The 19,389-nt window shown below is 40.3% G+C and overlaps 1 protein-coding gene across 6 annotated transcripts in view; it reads right to left on the reverse strand.

Moving 5' to 3' along the window:
- Positions 1-13,335, reverse strand: part of FAM169A (family with sequence similarity 169 member A) — a 63,360-nt gene extending 50,025 nt beyond the window's left edge. The window contains exon 1 of one of the 6 annotated variants that reach the window (XM_081230820.1): positions 13,224-13,335. The gene's annotated coding sequence lies outside the window, so the exon portion shown is untranslated. The other 5 variants (XM_081230822.1, XM_081230821.1, XM_081230818.1 and 2 more) reach the window with 5 other exon arrangements.
- Between the last annotated feature and the right edge of the window lie 6,054 nt (positions 13,336-19,389).

Raw genomic sequence — 19,389 nt, forward strand, 5'->3', positions numbered from 1 at the left:
AACTAAACAAATCCTTAAATCCATCATTTTTGTGGCAGCAAAGCTAGTTTAAAATGAATGTATTTCTTCTTCACTATAGAAGGAATTATTTCACTCTCTTCTCTCTCATCTCACCTCCAGGACATCTCCCAAAAAACTTAAAAGTTGTGATTTCTGGGGTTTCCCTGGTGGCACAGTGGTTAAGAATTCACCTGCCAATGCAGGGGACACGGGTTTGAGCCCCGGTCCGGGAAGATCCCACATGCCGCGGAGCAACTAAGCCCGTGCACCACTACTACTGAGTCTGCGCCCTAGAGCCTGCGAGCCACAACTACTGAGCCCACGCACCTAGAGCCCGTGCTCCGCAACAAGAGAAGCCACCACAGTGAGAAGCCCATGCACTGCAATGAAGAGTAGCCCCTGCTCACCACAACTAGAGAGAGCCCGTGTGCAGCAGCAAAGACCCAATGCAGCCAAAAATAAGTAAATAAAATAAATAAATTAATTTTTTTAAGTTGTGATTTCTCAAAAAAAAAAGTTGTGATTTCTGAATATAGTTTAAAAACTACGGCATCAGTTTTTAATAGGAAAAAACTGAGAAAATGTTTCCCCAATTCCAAAAGCCCAGACACACACCTCCTCTAAAATATTTTTGTGTTTTCAAATCTGTCCTTAAATCCGTTACGTTTATTACTGGTCATTCTCAGTACTAAATTTTATTGGCTAAACGATCACCAATTAGTATTTAAAGAAGATGAAAGAACTAGACATTATTATAAATCGGTAATAGCAGGTAACATTTACTGAGAAATGACCACACACCATACTTTAAAGGGACTGTGGCATGTAATACGTAATGAGGCACTTCTATCAGCCCCATTCTACAGATAAAGAAATGGAGCTTTAGAGATTAAGATTTGATCAACGTCATACCACTAGTGGAGCTAGAAGAATATGAATGCAGACAATCAAATATACATGCCAATATAATTATTTGTACTCAATATGCAAAATCAGATATCATAGTCTTTGTCATGGTTACAAGAAACTTCCTTTTGCAAAATATCACAATAATTACCTTGTTATTAAATATTCGATTCACATATTACACCAGAAAAAGTACTCGCATTGGAATCCTGTGACCTTGATTCCCGGGTCGGCTGTGCTAACCAGCTCTGTGACCCTAGGCGAGTTTCTTACCGTCTTTAGGCTTCTGTATTCTCATTGGTAATGTGATGCAACTGGACAGGATAATCCTAAGGACCTTTCACGTCTAAATGTTTCTAACTGTTTACTTTTAAAAATAGTGGTTACTTAAGACTGTGTAAACTTCTAGCCTTAAGCTGGTTCCGCTAGTTCAGGGAGGCAAGAGAAGGGTAATACGGTTCTGGAGAGAAATATAGGTTGCTGTGAAAAAAATCAGGCACGTCCCTCTCCTTTTTGTTGTTTTTCAGCTTCTGTTCTGTGTTACATAACTGCAAAGCTGTCAGGTCAAATTCTGTCAAGTACTTTATGCTCTGCCCATGAGATGAACCAAAAGGCCTAACTAGATTCTACATGAATGAGAAAGCCTAATGTCGCCTTGAGCGAACTAACTCATCAAAAAATTTACGCGGAATGGACAATGAAGTGTAAAAAGTGTCCAAATTAATTTATAAAGTAAGCAAATGGCATGCTCATTAATCCTGGATAACCTGTAAAAAAAAATTAATGCTTATACCTCTTACATAAGAACTCTAAGATGCCCACCAGCTATTTTACACCCATCTTTTAATAATTTCATCCCTTTTTCCTGAAAAAGTATCTATTTGCAAGAATGAATGCTCTTAACAAGAAAGGAAATATAAGAGTTAAAAAACATATTCCTGGGGCTTCCCCGGTGGCGCAGTGGTTGAGAGTCCGCCTGCCGATGCAGGGGACACGGGTTCGTGCCCCGGTCCGGGAAGATCCCACATGCCGCGGAGCGGCTGGGCCCGTGAGCCATGGCTGTTGAGCCTGCGCGTCCGGAGCCTGTGCTCCGCAACGGGAGAGGCCACAACAGTGAGAGGCCCGCATACCGCAAAAAAAAAAAAATAATAAAAAAAACGTATTCCTATTATTGTGATTTTTTTTCCCTATTTAAGGTTAATTACTGGATATCAACTATACTCTTAAAACAGGGAAATATATTTTTTTAACACTAGTTCCTAAATAATTTCAAGATTCTTATAGATTATTGCTATTATCTGGGGGCTTTAGGAGGAGGAGAAGATCGAAAACATTACGGAAATTTTAGAGCTGAAAGAGTTCTTAGAGAAAAAATAATTATCTCAACCAATGCAAGGCATGATCCTACCTCTCCTCACTGTTCCCCCAACACCGAAAATAGCTTAGGTGTCCCAGCAACATAATCCGCAAAGCTCTCAACCTTTTACACAGAAGGCCTGTTTCTGGACCTTATTATGATTCTCCTCTTGATTCTTCCCTTGTCTCTTTCGAACATCATAACCTTCCCTAACGAACCTAGCCTATGTACTACATCAGCTCAACTGAACTCTCTCCCCAACTCACCTTTTATCCTTCTATCCCTCCGACCCACCCAAGACCCTAGTTCCTAGGTTAATCCGTCTCTGCTCTTAGAGCTCAGTTTTTAAGTATGAAAAAAATGAAACCACTGAACAGACCGCTACAGCTATCAACTCTCAGGTGGGCTCAACACTGCTCAGAAATCCTTTTCTATCTTCTGAGAGAGGAAAAAGATTTGGTTACATATAGGTAAAGACTACCTACAAGTTTATGGGTAAGGGGGCAGGAAGTTAAATGCAGTTCATACCTGTTACCTCTTTTTATTTCAAGTAGAAAACAAAATCATCTTTTGAAGCCAACAGCGGACTACACACCTGGTTCTATCTGAAACATTTCACATGTATCCCTGATAGAGTTTTTATCCCAAACCCATGAAGTGGATAATTTAATTATCTCACTTGTCAGATGAGGAAATTAAAACACATAGCAGCAGAGTAACTTGTTCAAGGCACACTAGAAAGTGGCAAAGCTAGAATTTAAACCCAGGCAGTCTAGCTGTGAGGCCTATCCTTTTAGTTACCACGCTATGTCTGAAAGCACAGCGCCTTAGGACCCTAAGATGGTATAAGATTGCTTATACATATCAAGAGAAATCTTACCAGTTTGCTTTCTAAAGGTTTAATTCCTCTCCATATCCAGAAATGGTTCTAGATCTAAGAAATCATTTAAAGATGAAGGTATTGGGTATCTGGTATGTCTTAGGGCTTACAAAAGAAAAATCCAGCCATATGTCATAGAATTTTGTATACATGAAAGGTGGAATATGTAGAATACTAGTTAAGGGAGTGTGTTCTTGAGCCAAACTGCCAGGATTACTAGCTGTGTGACCATAGGCAAATTACTTGAACAGAGAGAGAAAAAGGGACTCTGAGGAAGGAATAAATTGCAAGGGTAAAACTAATAACTTTGAATACATATTAAAATTTTTACATATAAAAACAAAAAATTCAGAGACAAACGTTATATAACCAATATGACCTGCAAGAGTTAGGTTGCTTAATACAAATACAATGGTTTTTAAACTAAGATGCAAATAAACAAGCAAGTGGCATGGACAATTCATAAAACAGGACAAACACCAAAAATGCTCAACTCTTAATTTCTTTTTAAAAAGCCTATTGCATGTACTTTTAAAACTAATTTATGAGAAATATTGGTATATACTTACATGTTTGCACAGAAGATGATGTGGAAGGGCATACATTATATTGCTATTGTTAACAGTAGTTATTCTTGATGAAGGAGGAAGGAGGGACCCAAGGGAAGAGACATGCGGGGAAGAAAGAAGATTCCATATAGAGTCTCTTCCTCAATCGCTTTTGTAGTGCAGCCTCTCTTGGATGCATCCGATTGACAAAATTTAGGTTACATGCCTGCATCCAACCTCCAAGCGAGACAGAATATGATATGGGGGTTCTACCTTGGGGAGGCAAAACAGGGCTCATAGGGCTGAAATGAGACTCCTAAGCAAAATGAGTCAGAACACAAATACTAAATGACCACACCCAGGAATGGATGCTAAATCCTTTTCTAACTAGATATACACTTACAGCAAGATACAGAGAGCTAGTTACACTCCTCAGATACATATGCAAAAGCCTAACAATAAATTAATAAGTGGTATTTCCACTACTGGGCATATACCCTGAGAAAACCATAATTCAAAAAGGGTCATGTACCACAATGTTCATTGCGGCTCTACAATAACCAGGACATGGAAGCAACCTAAGTGTCCATCAACGTATGAATGGATAAAAAGATGTGGCACACATATACAATGGAATATTACTCAGCCATAAAAAGAAACAAAACTGAGTTATTTGTTGTGAGGTGGAGGGACCTAGAGACTGTCATACAGAGTGAAGTCAGAAAGAGAAAAATAAATACCATATGCTAACACATAATATGGAATCTAAAAAAAAAAAGGTTCTGATGAACCTAGGGGCAGGACAGGAATAAAGATGCAGACGTAGAGAATGGACTTGAGGACATGGGGAGGGGGAAGGGTAAGCTGGGACAAAGTGAGAGAGTGGCATGGACTTATATACACTACCAAATGTAAAATAGGTAGCTAGTGGGAAGCAGCCACATAGCACAGGGAGATCAGTTCCGTGCTTTGTGACCACCCAGAGGGGTGGGATAGGGAGGATGGGAGGGAGACGCAAGAGGGAGGAGATATGGGGATATATGTATATGTACAGCTGATTCACTTTGTTATAACGCAGAAACTAATACACCACTGTAAAGCAATTATACTCCAATAAAGATGTTTAAAAAAAATTTTTTTAAGTTATACAAAATAAAAAAAAAATCTGCTTATAACTGAAGCTTCCACTTGACTGACTACATATAGTACTGCAGAATACACGCACCTCTAGAACATGTCAGCTACTCTAGCCCTTCATGACCCAGCTTACTGAACAGCTTACTGAACCCAGCTTACTGAACCCAGCGGTCTACAAACATCAGGAAGGGCAAAATAAGAACTACTTAAATGAATACACCATAAAGTTTTGTCCTTCATTTCAACATCAGACAATCTAAATTTATTATTATTATTATTATTATTTATTTTTTTTATTAGTTTCTGCTTTATAACAAAGTGAATCAGTCATACATATACATCTGTTCCCACATCCCTTCCCTCATGCATCTCCCTCCCTCCCACCCTCCCCATCCTACCCCTCCAGGCGGTCACAAAGCACCGAGCTGATCTCCCTGTGCTCTGCGGCTGCTTCCCACTATCTATCTACCTTACGTTTGGTAGTGTATATATGTCCATGCCTCTCTTTCGCTTTGTCACAGTTTACCCTTCCCCCTCCCCATAGCCTCAAGTCCATTCTCAAGTAGGTCTGTGTCTTTATTCCCGTTTTACCCCTAGGTTCTTCTAAATTTATTATTTTTTTTAAACCTGGTTTCTTTACCATGTAACAGGTCTGATTTTATGGTGCTTAAAGTTAACAGGGGTTTGGTAGGAAACCTCAAGGACACAGGCAATTTTTAAAAACAGGAGTCCAAACAACATGCATATTGTTGTAGATACCTTTCACATAAAATATCACAGGTTTGTCTCATTCAGAACCACGAAGATGGATATTTTCATTTTAAAGGAAATACTCAGAACAAAAAGCAAAAACAAAACAAAACTTGGTGCTTAATTTGGGCATATGATTTATGAAATATTCTGCTGAGTCACAATCACCACCACCAAAAACCACCCCACCCCATCCCCTAGTATTTTCACTGCACAACAAATAAATGTAACCAAGGGCTGCTGCTATCTGCAGAGTATCACCCCAACTTGGAAAAGCAGCAGCCTCCAACCCACAGGCTAACCATTCCGCTCTCCCTTCCAGGCTTCTCCAACTCTGCACGTAAGACTCATGGTCCCATACACCTGCTCTTGCAATGCTCGTGCAAACTCAGGTGTGTATGCTTACCCAGGTCAAGTGAAATTGTTTTCTTACCTTTCACTGGCAGCAGTCCTGGGGAAAAAAAGAGATAGTAGTAGCCTTCCTCTCTGGCTTCAATACATATTTACTACATAAATGAATGACTGAACAAAGGCTTGTATAAATAAACCACACACTGGTGCTAGGAGCAAGAGCTGCCACAGATGAAACACGTGAAGTTCTGCTGCTAAAGGAAGAGCAAGAGATAGTCTCTCAACAGGCAGAGATAGAAGTGAAGACCCTCTAGTAATGCAACTATACTCCAATAAAAATTAATTAAAAAGAAAATAAGAAAGGAAGACCCTCTAAGAAGATGGGAATGCTAAATGGAAGCCAGAAAGCATGGTGAGAATGGCAAGTAGTTGGATTCACCAACAGAGTTAAGGTATATAAAAAGAAGTAGTGGTAGGTACACTAGGAAAATAAATTGAGGATAGAACATAACAGGCCAAGAATACCAGACTAAAGAGTTTGGACTTTATTTGGCACACAGAAGGAGGCAATTTAAAGATCCTGAGCAAAAGAGAGACATCCAAGGCTATGCTTTAAGACAATTTATCTAGCAGCTGTGTGTAGGATGGATTAATAGGTAGAAATGAAGGCACACAAGTTGAGAAACTCATGAGTTTCTCGTAAGTTCCTTGTGCATACTTCTTTTAACATACTTATCACATGAGAGTGTGATTTACTTTTCTTCGTCTATTCTACCAGGCTCAGAACTCCAGAGAAGCATAATCCATTTTTCCAAACATATAAAGTAGGGATGAATCAAATGATTTCTGATGTCCTTTCTAACTAGTAACTTAGGTGTCTATGTTTGATTACTTAGATAACGAAGATAGATAGGAAATAATTTACAAAGGGGTAATATCGTCAAATTCATTTATAACCAGTTTTTATAATTCAAAATGTTTTCTGATGATGAAAGATCATTCATTGCTTGCTTACCTTGCACGAGGCATTATGTTCAACACTCTACACGTATTATATCACTTATTCCTCAAAATGACCCTATGAGGCAGGTATTCATACATTCTTCCAACGAGGAGCCTCAGGTGTGAAAAGGTTAAGTAAGTTGCCCAAGTTCACACAGCTAGTAAGCGGGAGAGTCAGTCTCTAAACCTAGGCAATCTCTCTCCAGAACCTGGATTTAACCAGGTTCCCAGGTCAAGACAAAAGGTCAGTATAACCCATAGTATCTAATCATACAATTATCATAGAATATATCAAGCATATTGTTCAGTCACTCTTTAAGTGTTAGATTTTTTTTAAGTCTTGCAGTATCCTCTCTTCAGACTTTAGATACTTGTTCTAATCACTATGATCCATCTTCGTCAGAATTTTTAAATGTTTACTACATAATAAATAGAAAGCCAACTGTTCTAAAATAAAAGGGAAACTTAAAAGCTGACAAAGTAAAATGCTTACCAAATATTTCTTTAACAAATTACTACAAAATAGAGCTAAGGGAAAAAAACGAAATTACAGTTTTTTTTTTATTATCCATTGCTTGAGATTCAGTTGGTACTAGACTCAATATGAATTATGAGCAAGTTTTTTTTTTTTTAAGTTAAAGCAAAATGACCCCAGAATAGGGCATCATTATTAGGGTTCTGACTGTCCAGATGCAGAGATGGAAAAGAATCCCTGCCCTCTTCATGCATCAGACAATGAACATCCACATTTTAAGAAAACCACACTGAAAAACTGGAATGCCTCCGGTGGAAAACAACCAGGATGGCAAAGGATCTGGAATCCACGGTACAGTAGATGAGGAACAGGAATTGGGAGAAATCAGTGAGGGCATGTCTTGCTGGGGAAGTCTTGGAAGGGAGGCAAGAAAGTTCCCTTCAAATATTTGAAGAGTCAATACACAGATGAAAACTTAAGACTTTTTCAACATATCTCTAAAGAGTAAAAGAAACGGGCCTTCCCAACAATAAATTCTACCCACAAATGTATCACGCCGCATGAAAACACAGACCAACCAATTAGCTGATCAAAGAGTACTGTTAGTGACAGCTGATACATTCCAACTCTGGTTGGAGTAACATCTCTTTACCCTGTTGTAAATAAAGGCACAAGAACATCTTCTAGACTTCAGTTGAGTGGTTATTTGTGTATGAAATTGTAAAATCATGGAAATCATTTTATAAAATAAAACTATGCTTTTTGTTGTTGTTGTCGCCATTCTGAGAAGCTACTCAGATACAAAAAGTTAGTATTCTCCAAACAAAATTTACTCAGAATCACTTCAATTTTTTTTCACAGTTTAGAAAATTTTATCAAGAAATCTCCTCAGCCTTGAAATTAATTTCAAGGACTTTTAGATATGCATTAACATACAAAGCTAAATATCAAGACTTCCAACATGTGGTTGTTTTTTGCTAAATATAGCTCTATTTTCCATTCATATGGATTAAGTAATTAATAGAAAACAGATTCTTAGTCTGGGATCCACAAAAGCTATAAAGGGGACTACATGAATTACTTTCAATTTTTCAAAAAACACGTATTTCCCCTACATAATACACAAAATAATGAAAACCAAAGATTTTCTTGGTTTTAACTAGAATTCTACCATCTCAACTCATTTTGGTTATACTTTATCTCAGGTAAAGCAAAAGCTCTGACAAGTGGTAGAGAAATCACAATTTTAAAAATGAAAAAGTAAATCAGTGCTTTGAAATGTACCTCAAAAAAGTGCTGTACATGGCGCGATGTGGGGAGAAGATAATAAAAGGGAGAAAAAGATTAGCAACACTGAACTAGATACACACACACAAAAAAAACCTATCCTAATCTCATTGATAACATTAGTTGTAGCTCACCTTTAGGAACATTATCACATTTACCTCTGTCAACATTTTGAGATAAGCTCTGTTATAACTACTCTTTTATAAAGCCAGGGTTCAAACTTATGTCTATTTGGTTTAAATTGTGTAATTATACTGCCTCTGAATAATAACTACTGTTAACGTAAGAATCAGAATAACTTCATCTGATATGCCAGGGGCTGGCTGATCTAAACCTGAAAGCATTGTTAATACGTATAAGACTTTAGAGGGACTTCCCTGGTGGTCCAGCAGTTAAGACTCCGTGCTTCCACTGCAGGGGGCTCGGGATTGATCCCTGGTGGGGGAACTAAGATTCTACATGCCTTGCCATGTGGCCAAAAAGTAAAAAAAAAAAAAAAAAAAAAGACTTCAGACTAAGAAGTTCCTTATCAGTAATTTATTACTTTATCAATCATTGTACAACAAAGAGTCAAGCTCATTGACTTTTTCTCCACAGCTATTCATTCTTAAATTGGCATCTCCCCTTATCGCTATACTTATATTACTTCTCTTAAGGCCTCCAATAACCTCTCAATTCCCAAATTCAAGGGATTATTTTCATTCTCACCCCTCTTGTCCTTATGACAGACCAGACCCAACTGACTATTTTCTGCCACTTAAAAGTTTCCCTCCTTCCTTGGACAACACTCTCTCTCAATTCTATTTTTTAGCTTCTTTCCCTCAGTTTCTTTCAGCAACTGAACACTCTCTCTCCTCTGCACAATCCATAAATGCAGGGGTCCCCCAACATGCAGTTTGGCACTTTCTTAAAGAATACAATTTACTAAGTTGATTTGTTCCCTATACATATTTGCAAAAATCTTTGTGCATTTAGATTTTAAGGAATTTTTAACATTTTAATCCACAATACTTCACTAAACTATAAACACCATGAGGGTGGGGTCTATTTGGTTTTGTGGTCCATAACATAAGACACTCAGTGTTTGCTGAATACATGAAAGCTACCTTTGGTGTAAGCTAAAACTAACATCTCATTGGAGCAGCTGGTAACTAAAATCATGCTTTTTTTTTTTTAAAGTATGTGCGAGTCACAAACGTTCTGGCCCAAAAAATAGGTTGGACTAGATGAGTAGATCCCTCCTACAGAGCAGATAAACCTTAAGGTTTCATATACCAGCTCTAAAATTCAGTGAGTCTCATAATTATCAGCTGTTCCCAGATTATCTTTAAGTCATCACACCTCTTCCTTAATAAATACAACCTTGAGTAATTTTGTTGTTGTTGTACTAAAGAATTGTGAAGTACCCCTACTACCAATGAAGCATGCCAAATTTAGTAAATTTCAGGGTTAAACATACAAAGGATCAGAAGCTTAATGGTGTGTGAAAAGAAAATCACTGTAAACACAATAATCGTGCAATTCTGTTTTTCAATTTAGAATCATAAAATCTTAGAAATGGGAATAAACATGAAAGTTTTGTTTAACTTCCTACTCAACCAATGATCCTTTCTACAGAATCCTTGATATTTTTTGAAAACCTGCCCGAATACTCAATCCTTTTGTATTGTAATTAACTCTAAAAAGTAAATCTTAGGCATATGACTGAACCTAACACACACAGAAGGCTTAAAAAGGGTTAGTTAGGTAGGAGATAAGCAGAAAAATGTTAGAGGTTTTCCTTTCTCTTTTCAATTTCTCAACCATTGGTATAATAATGCTCAAAATCTCAAGCCACATTAAAGATAAAAAAGCACACCAAGATCACTTCCAAACTCAGGTTAATTAAATACAATAGTACCAATTCAGTGAACCTCCCTGACACGTGTATTAAGAGAATCAGTGTAAAGATATAGGGATTGTGTTTGACTATGTGCTGAACTTGCCGGCAGGAACAATCTCAATCCCTTGGAACCTAGCACAGGTCCAGTCAGGGCACAGGCAACCCTTAGCAGGCAATCTTTACTTCCTTAAGTTCTCTGAAACAAGACATGTCTCAGCTCATCTCTTGACGTCCAAGGTCCCTTTCACATCCGTAATTCTTCCCACAGAACATGTCATTAAGGAGTGGCATGACACTTCTGCTAGGGATGGTACATGATATGGAATCGTGTTTGCAGAGATACTAAGTGAAAGAGTCTTCAACTAATCAGAAAAAAAGTTGAGTAATTTAATAAAGAGGATGACTCTCAAAAGCATCCAACTATAAAATATTTTGTTTTCTCCAAATCAAAGTTAAGCCTTTTGTTTGACGTATATTGTGTCTTTATTAGAGAAATGATACCAGCTGTAATGATTCGAATGCTATTTCAAAGGTCAGTCTCATTTGGAACTTGTTAGAACCTAAAATCCACAGGTAAAGCATCTTAGGGTATAATCACTCAAGCAGCAGACCAATGTTGCTACTCATATAAGCTAAGTTCCCTAAGCCAATCCTCATCATAAATTCAAAGAGAGGAGCTCACTGTGACAGCTACAAGCTCTCCGTGAAAGGCTGTGATAGCTTTACCTTTATTTGTACTGGAAGTCTTATCACAAACGGACTTTTCCCAGGTTCCTCTCACCACCACATTCCCTGGGCTCCCCCCACCAGAAAAACCGAACAACAACAAACAAGCAAAGGTTTTTAAAAACCAAAAACTTAGTCTCATCCACATACCAAAAACTTAATCTTGTCCATAGTAGTCACTAAAAATCGTTCCTCTTGAAGGAGAAAAGCAAAAGACAGTTTGCAAAAATACCCTATACATCTTTTGTACATACATACATAAATGTAAGCAGACGATACAAGGCACATCAAACCCGGATCCATTTTAGTGAATTCCCTCCAGGGCCCAAATGTGTGTATTATGCAACTGCCACCATTCCAGACTTTAATCCCTGTGATGCAGTGATAAAATACAGATGACCGGAGTATAATCTACTAGGTACGTACGTATATTGGCGAGGAGACAAGTTAAAACAAGAATTACCAAATTCTCCGGAACCGTGAAAACGACGGAAGGTGTAAGTTCTAAATCACAACTTTTCCTTTGGGTAGTCTTTTAGCAACCTGTCCCTACCCCCCTCAAAATCCTCACACGAGAGCGTTTTCATTCAGGTTTTGAAACGATATCCCAAAGGAGGAAGGGGTAGTGGTTATTTTAGAATCTACTCCAGGTAAGACACTCATACCACTTTCCAGAAGCTGAAAAGCCAGTGAGATACTTCACCTCCTCTCCCAAAGGGCGATAATGGGGGTAAATGTAATCCAGATCCCTGAGCCTTAAACAAACCAAAGCTTCACCCACTGATTTCCTAGGGCACAGGCCTCGAAAAATTGCATAATGGGCAGCTACGAATTAGAACAAAATTGTAATGACCTACATTCTAGAACGGAATCTATACAATACCTATTCCAAAAGTGATTAAAGGTAAGAGAGGCCGTCAGAGCATCCGTGGCTGAACCCGAGTCCAAATGCTTCCGCCCCACCAGCCACCAGGTCCGCTTCCCCCACGCTGAGGCGACCGACCGGGCGGACAGGCTCCAGGTGGGAGAGGTGGGACGGGAGGGGAGTAGAGGGGGCACAGCAAGCAGCAGCTGGGGAGCGGGCCGCGGCGGGCGGAGGAAGGAGAAGGAGGCATTCCCTCACACAAAATGGTGGCGCTGGCGCGGAGGCCGACGCACCTGGGGCGCGCCACACGCCCCTCGGGGGAGCAGGCCAGTCGCACGCAGCTAGACGCGCGCCCCGCGGGTGGCCGGCGTGGGCCTGCGCCGCGCCCGAGTCCTCGGGGCAGCCCGCAGCTCGTGGTCCGCGTCACCGCCCGCGCGCGGGGGTGCGGGGCCGGGGCCGGCGGGGTGCGGGGCCGGGGCCGGCGGGGCGCGAGGCCGGACCGGGCAGCCTCGGCCTGGGCCCGCGGCCCCCGCCCGGGACGGGCCGCGCACTCACCTCGGACGCGCCGCCGGAACCCGGGAAAGGAGGCGGAGCCGCGGGAATGAATGAAGCCGGCGGCGGCTCGCTGGCGACCTCCGGCCGGGCCCGGGCCGCGCCGCTCGCGGCTGCCGGGGCCGGTACAGCCGCCTGCCCCTCGCCCGAGACGCCCGGCTCCTGGTCGGCGTGTCGGCCGCAGCCCACCGTGCCCTCCGCCAGCGTGACGCACTCGCGCCGCAGCGCCTCCAGCCTTAGCAGCCGCGCGGCGTCCGCGCCCACCGCGAATCCCCCCGCCCGCCCGCCCGCGCCGCGCGGCCCCTCCTCAACGCCCGGGACGCCGCCCTGCCTCCCGCCGGGCTCGCTGGTTAGGCGGGCGCCGGGCAGGTGCGGGCTCGGCCGGCCGGAGGGCGCCACGCGGCCGCCGCCCCGCCACCCGCGCCCCCTCTCCCCGCTCCCGCCACCGTAGCTAGTCAGAGCGCGACGCCCCAGCTCAGGCAATGGCCGGGTATTAAAGAGTGACCTTGGCTTAGGTATAAGAATAGGTGCGGGTAAGCTGCGGGGACCACGACGCTGAATTTGCGTATTCCTTTAATGTCAACATTCGCAGGATCCCGTTTGCACGCCCCAAGGAGTTCTCCTCTAGCGAGGGGCGGGACCTCCGGGAATTTACCCAGGGTGGGCGAGGCCTGCCGGCCTCGGACAGGGATGCGGAGAGTGCGGACGAGGTCCAGAGGCCTCCGCCGGCCACCTCCCTCCGAAACCCACTGCCACACTGGAGGATGGAAGGCGAAAGGAAGTCGAGAGGCCCCTTCACAATTGGGACAAGCCCAAGTGCCCAGACTTCCATCTTGAGATTACAAGGAACCACCAGATTCCTGCGTTGAGCCTTTCTCTTTCAGAAACTAGCACACGCAAAACTATCCCTAACCCAGAAGGACCGCGCTCCACCCTCCTTTCCTCCGCTTCCTCTTCCAGTTCATTTCCCTTGCCTTAGCGCCCAGGGCCCTTTTGCTAATTACACTCCCACGGAAGAAAGATAAACTCTCAAGTATTTAAAGCCTGGTAGATTTCTTTAAAGTAATGCATGCCATGGTTTAAATATGTTTAATAAATGTACTGAGGAATAGTATTGCATTTGAGTAATTTTAAGACTTCCTATTATCCATAAACTCTGGAAAATAAACTCATCATTCAAGAGCTGTGGCACTGTTTTTAGCTCATCCAGTGCCTTTGAAATTGCTTCTTTAATTCCTCAGAAATATTTAGCAATCATAGTACCGACCTTTCATGAAGTTACTAACGATCAATGAGATCAATAAATACTTCAAAGAATACTTGTTGATGCAGAGATATTTGGCTCAGATTTTTTTCATCAAATAGACTTTTCTACCTTCAGTTGCTCGTAAGAATCAACCTCACATCTGTAATGTTTTTTTAATTTGTAATATTTAATTAGCAGAAATCTTAAATGTTATACATAAAGTAGTTACCATTTTTGTGGACCTTAACAATGAACTAGATTTAATTGAGCAGGAATTTTGAATAGTTGAGTTTTTTTTTAATTTTTGAATTTTATTTTATTTATTTTTTTATACAACAGGTTCTTACTAGTCATCCATTTTATACACATCAGTGTATACATGTCAATCCCAATCTCCCAATTCATCACACCACCATCCCCACCCGCTGCGGCTTTCCCCACTTGGTGTCCATACGTTTGTTCTCTACATCTGTGTCTCAATTTCTGCCCTGCAACCGGGTCATCTGTACCATTTTTCTAGTTTCCACATATATGCGTTAATATGCGATATTTGTTTTTCTCTTTCTGACTTACTTCACTCTGTATGACAGTCTCTAGATTCATCCATGTCTCTACAAATGACCCAATTTCGTTCCTTTTATGGCTGAATAATATTCCATTGTATATATGTACCACATCTTCTTTATTCATTCATCTGTTGATGGACATTTAGGTTGCTTCCACATCCTTGCTATTGTAAATAGTGCTGCAATGAACAGTGGGATGCATGTATTTTATCCACAGCAAATCTTGAATGAATGAAGTTATATAACTCTGGAATTTATATTTCTAGGGCTGTATGTAAGTCGGAGTCCCCAGGGCAATTCCAAACAATTGCCACTTGGGAAGATGTTCTTTTGGCTACCACACTACAGGTGTTGAAGCCTTGGGCCATAGAGTAAAGCTAGCCAGTGCAACTTTTTATGTTTGAAATGCATGAGTGTGATTGGCTTTTAGCTGTTATTGTAGTTAGTGGCTACTTGTGCCTGGAAAGCCTGTCTTTCAAATGTCTGGCCACTCTGTTAGGAATCAAAGCCACATTCACCTAGCCCCATAAAAGAGAGGGTCCAGTGGCCCCTCATTCAAGCAGCTAAACCCAGCTCTCTTCCTGCAGCAAGGATCTTTACTGCAGAGACCTGCTAAAGAAGTGCTGTCTCCTACCTATGAGGAGTGTCCTGTGAGGAAGCTCTGGCTTCCTTCTCTTTACCTGCAACATGATAAGGCTTTGAGTGTTTTAAGAAAAAAAAAAATCACCATTTACGTTCCTCTTTGGCTGAGATACATGAAATCTTGCTTCTGTGTTTACCCATATTCTGAAGATCCATGTGCTCTTAGTGCGCAAAGAATTAAAAAAACAAGTCTTTATCAGATTAATACATGCTGTAAATCACTACCAAATAATCTGAAATAGGCTTTGACGCTTTTGTCTAAAAAGTTTTATAGCAAGTAAAAGGATTATTGCTTTGATTTTTGTTGTTGCATATGCTTGCTTTAATTATTATTTTGTTAAGTTATAAGCAGAAAGAAACATGTTGAGTTCTTACTGCGTTGTTAGTATATGTCAAAAGTGGAATGAAACCATGTTAAGAGAGACTTGTTACAACACTGGACTTTGGAGATTGCTGATACAAATGACCCAGAAAAGAGCCCTTAAACTGTACTGGAAAAGAGAAATTCCTAATGGCTAAAATAATGGCTAATGTTTTTGATTGTTAACAAATTGCAAAGCACTCTACTAACTTCTTTGTGGAAATTAACTCATTTAATTCTAATAACCATCCTTCGAGGTACATACCAATGTTATCCCTGGTTTACCTACAAGGAAATTGAGGCACACAGAGAAGCTAAGTAATTTGCTCAGGGTCACACAGCTAATAATCCTGGCAATTTGGCTCAAGAGCACACTCAACCAGTGTTCTCTACCACCTTTCATGGACACAAAATCTTATGCCATATGATTGAATTTCACTTTTGAAGCCCTAAAACATACCAAATACCAGTGCCTTCATGTTTAAATGATTTCTTAGATCCAGTAGTATTTTCCTGGACATGAAGAGGGAATTAAGCCCTTAGTTAGAAAGAAAACTTTAAGACTTCCTCACATATATATTAAGCAAAATTATATTATCTGTTAGTTTTTGAAAAGCAAAAAACAACAAAACAACAAAAAACCCCACAAACTTTTAAGGTTAATTGCTCTCCAAGTTTTTTTTTTTTTTTTCAGGTTCCAGAGAACAGTTATAAGTTTTACTTATACATTTATTTAGTGAATGGAAGAAACACATTTCCTGAGAAAAGATTCATCACCATCTTTGACCCTCCATTAGACTTAGATGGGTAGCATTAGGGTCCAATGTATACAATACACATGTTTTAAATTCATAAAATTACAATGAAAAGGTTTTCATGACTGAGGTAGCCAAGGGACTTCTAGATCTAAAATATTAGCCAGTTAGTTAACTAGTTAGCTAATAGTGTCAGCCATGGAAAATGGGAAGCGAGAAGGTAATCTTTCCTACTCACCCTAGAAGAATGCTTTATTTTTTCCTCAGGTATATAAAGTATGTCACAGGAATGCTTTAATTATTAAAAGCAGTATTTTGTTGGGGTTTTCTTTGTCAAACACTACTACTATCTGAGGATTTCAAATTCCTGAATGGTACTATGCACTGAGAAAAAGAAGAAAAAAGAACCTGAAGAACAAGAGAAATAACAGGTTTGAGAAGACCAGTTACATTTGTTCTTCCGGTTTGGTTTGATCTAATATGAGATACAAGTTTAAGCACAGAGTATTTGGTAAGTTTAGGCTCAGTTTAAGAGAAAGAAGATGTGGTATTTTTCATATTACTAAAGAAAAGTTACATATTTACATCCATATATAGCAAGATGCCTAGTTAATATCCATTTTCCCCTTCTCTCTGACAGACCCAATTTTGTTCAGGGTGGCAATGTGTCCAACCCAAACTATTTTCCTTCCCAGACTCCTCTGGCAGCTTATGATCATTTTGGTCAATGAAATGTAAGCAGAAGATTATTTGGTATGGCTTTCCAAGAAAGCTTTTTTTTTTTTTCCTGATAAAAGACACGCTGAGCTATCCCTTTGCCTTTTGCCATTTGTGCTTTTTTCTCCTTCCTGCCTGGATGAAGGCCTGACCTCTAGGATCAGAGCAGCCGTCTTGTAACCATGAGCTGACCATGAGAATGAAACCCATGTATTAACTATGCCAGAGTCAAGATATAGTAACATGGAACAATCATGACATGATGGAGCTACCACACCAATTCCAGACTGCCTACCCTCAGTCTTCTTGGTCACTTGCCAACAAATGCAGTCCTCACTAAAATTCAAAGTTAAACACTGTCTCCTTGCTATGGCTAGGAAAAAAGAACACTCTTCTATAATATGTATACAATACTTTATAGATGCTCTTCTATCATTTTGCTGCTGTCTTAAGGAACTGCATTTTGCAGAAATTAGTGCTCTCTGTGACTTACCTACCTGGTGTTTGATGAAGAAAACACACTACTCCCTGACCATGAAAAGAATATCTTATACTTGATCATTTAGTGCATTTGATTTTAAACATTGCACACATGACCTCAGTAAGTCTCGAATATCACTGTGAGGAAGGATAAGAAGTGGCTGTAGTAGTCTAGAAACAAGTTACTGGCCAGAGTAATCGCCATGCCAAGTGTATAAGGAATATACAGAAAAGTAGAATTATGTTTTTCATTTTTAATTAAAAACAAGTAGAAGAATCAAGGCATCAAGAGGAATCCTAAAATGAGTATAAGTAGTCTATACTTCATAGAAAGCCACCTGACAATATGTATCAAAAGTGATGAAAGTGAATGTTCCCCTTAATACTTAAGGAAACTTTGAAAAAGAAGAAAAAATTAACTACAATCTAATGTTTTTTATTGAGTCTATTTCCTAAAGTGGCTGTTGAATCAATGACAAGAAAATAAGTAAAAATTTCAAAACAGTGGAAAAAAAAGTTATGTGCATGAAGATGTCACTAAAGCATTTTTTTAAAGCCAAAATGTATAAATAATACCATGAATGTCTAAAGAGGTATATTACTATTAATCAAAGAAATACAAAAAAGTTTGCCTATCTTATTGCAGGCAATAAGAGGTATTATTTTTCATCACTCATAGCAACCACAAAGCTTATTGAAACAGCTACTCACTCTATAATAGGTTGGCATGCAAATGGACCCCGCCCATCTGGAGGCAAAGTATCATGGTCACCGTTATCACTGTTGCTGGGTTACGTTTATTAAACACTTATGTACCAAACATTGTACTAAATGTTTTACTTAAGTTGTCTTGTTTAATCCTCACACTATTTCAGGTAGATACTATATCCTTATTTCAAGGATGAGGAAACTGAGGTTTAGGGAGGTGAAGAGATTGACCCACGGTGGTAGAGCAGGGATTTGACCACTGTCCTGAATTATACTAGACTTTAGACTTAACCATACTGCTTCTCCATTAGTATATATCCAAGCTTCTAGAAAATATTTATATTAACACCCTCTTACCCAATATTATATATTTATTAACTGAACATGTGTCTTTTGAAAAGTCTGTTATGCCAGGCACTGTGCTGTATAGACCCTGTGATGGGACAAAGTGACAAATGGGACAGGCAGAGCCAACAAGAAATGTGGATGTGCCTGCAGAACAATGGTTTGCTGGCAGAACTGAGAAGACAACTAGTGCTTTTAGCAGAGTGCAGGGTGTCAAGAAATGAGACCAGAGAAACAGGCAGGACCAGTTATTCCTCTAAAAAGCCCTGGTCAGCCATGGTCAGTATGGACTCCCTCCCAAAGGCAAGGGAGAGCTGTTTAAAAAGTTTACGTTTCAGAGTGACACATGTTAGCAAATTTTCTCAGGCTGCAATGCGGAAAATGAATTGAAGAAAATATGACTGAGGCAGGTAACCAGTTATGGAGCTGATTAATTAATCCGGGTGAGAGAGGGCAGTCTGGTCTAGAGGTCCCAGTGAGGATGAAGAGAAGTAAATGAATTCTAAAGCTCAAAGGTGGGAAGTGGAATCAACAGGTCTTGGCAAAATGTGCAAAGTAATAGAGAAGAGAAGCAAGACCACCAGGCTTCTGGCTTCAACCAGGGTAGATGTTGGTGCTGCTTACTAAAATAGGCATCACTAGAGAAGGAGAATTTAGGAGGTAAAAAAAATCATGAATTCCATTTTGGCTCTGTTGAGTTTTCTGTGCTGTGAGACATTCAAGTGGGAACATCTGAAACAGATCTTTAGGAACTGGAGCTCAGGGTTGTCGGGGACAGGGGGGCAATTTCCCTCTCTACCCCTCTTGAGTTCTTGTGGTGTAACGAAGCAGGATCCTATGGGGTCTTCCCA

The sequence above is a fragment of the Mesoplodon bidens genome (genome assembly GCF_964165515.1).
Source record: "Mesoplodon bidens genome assembly, chromosome: 4".
Lineage (NCBI taxonomy): Eukaryota > Metazoa > Chordata > Mammalia > Artiodactyla > Ziphiidae > Mesoplodon > Mesoplodon bidens.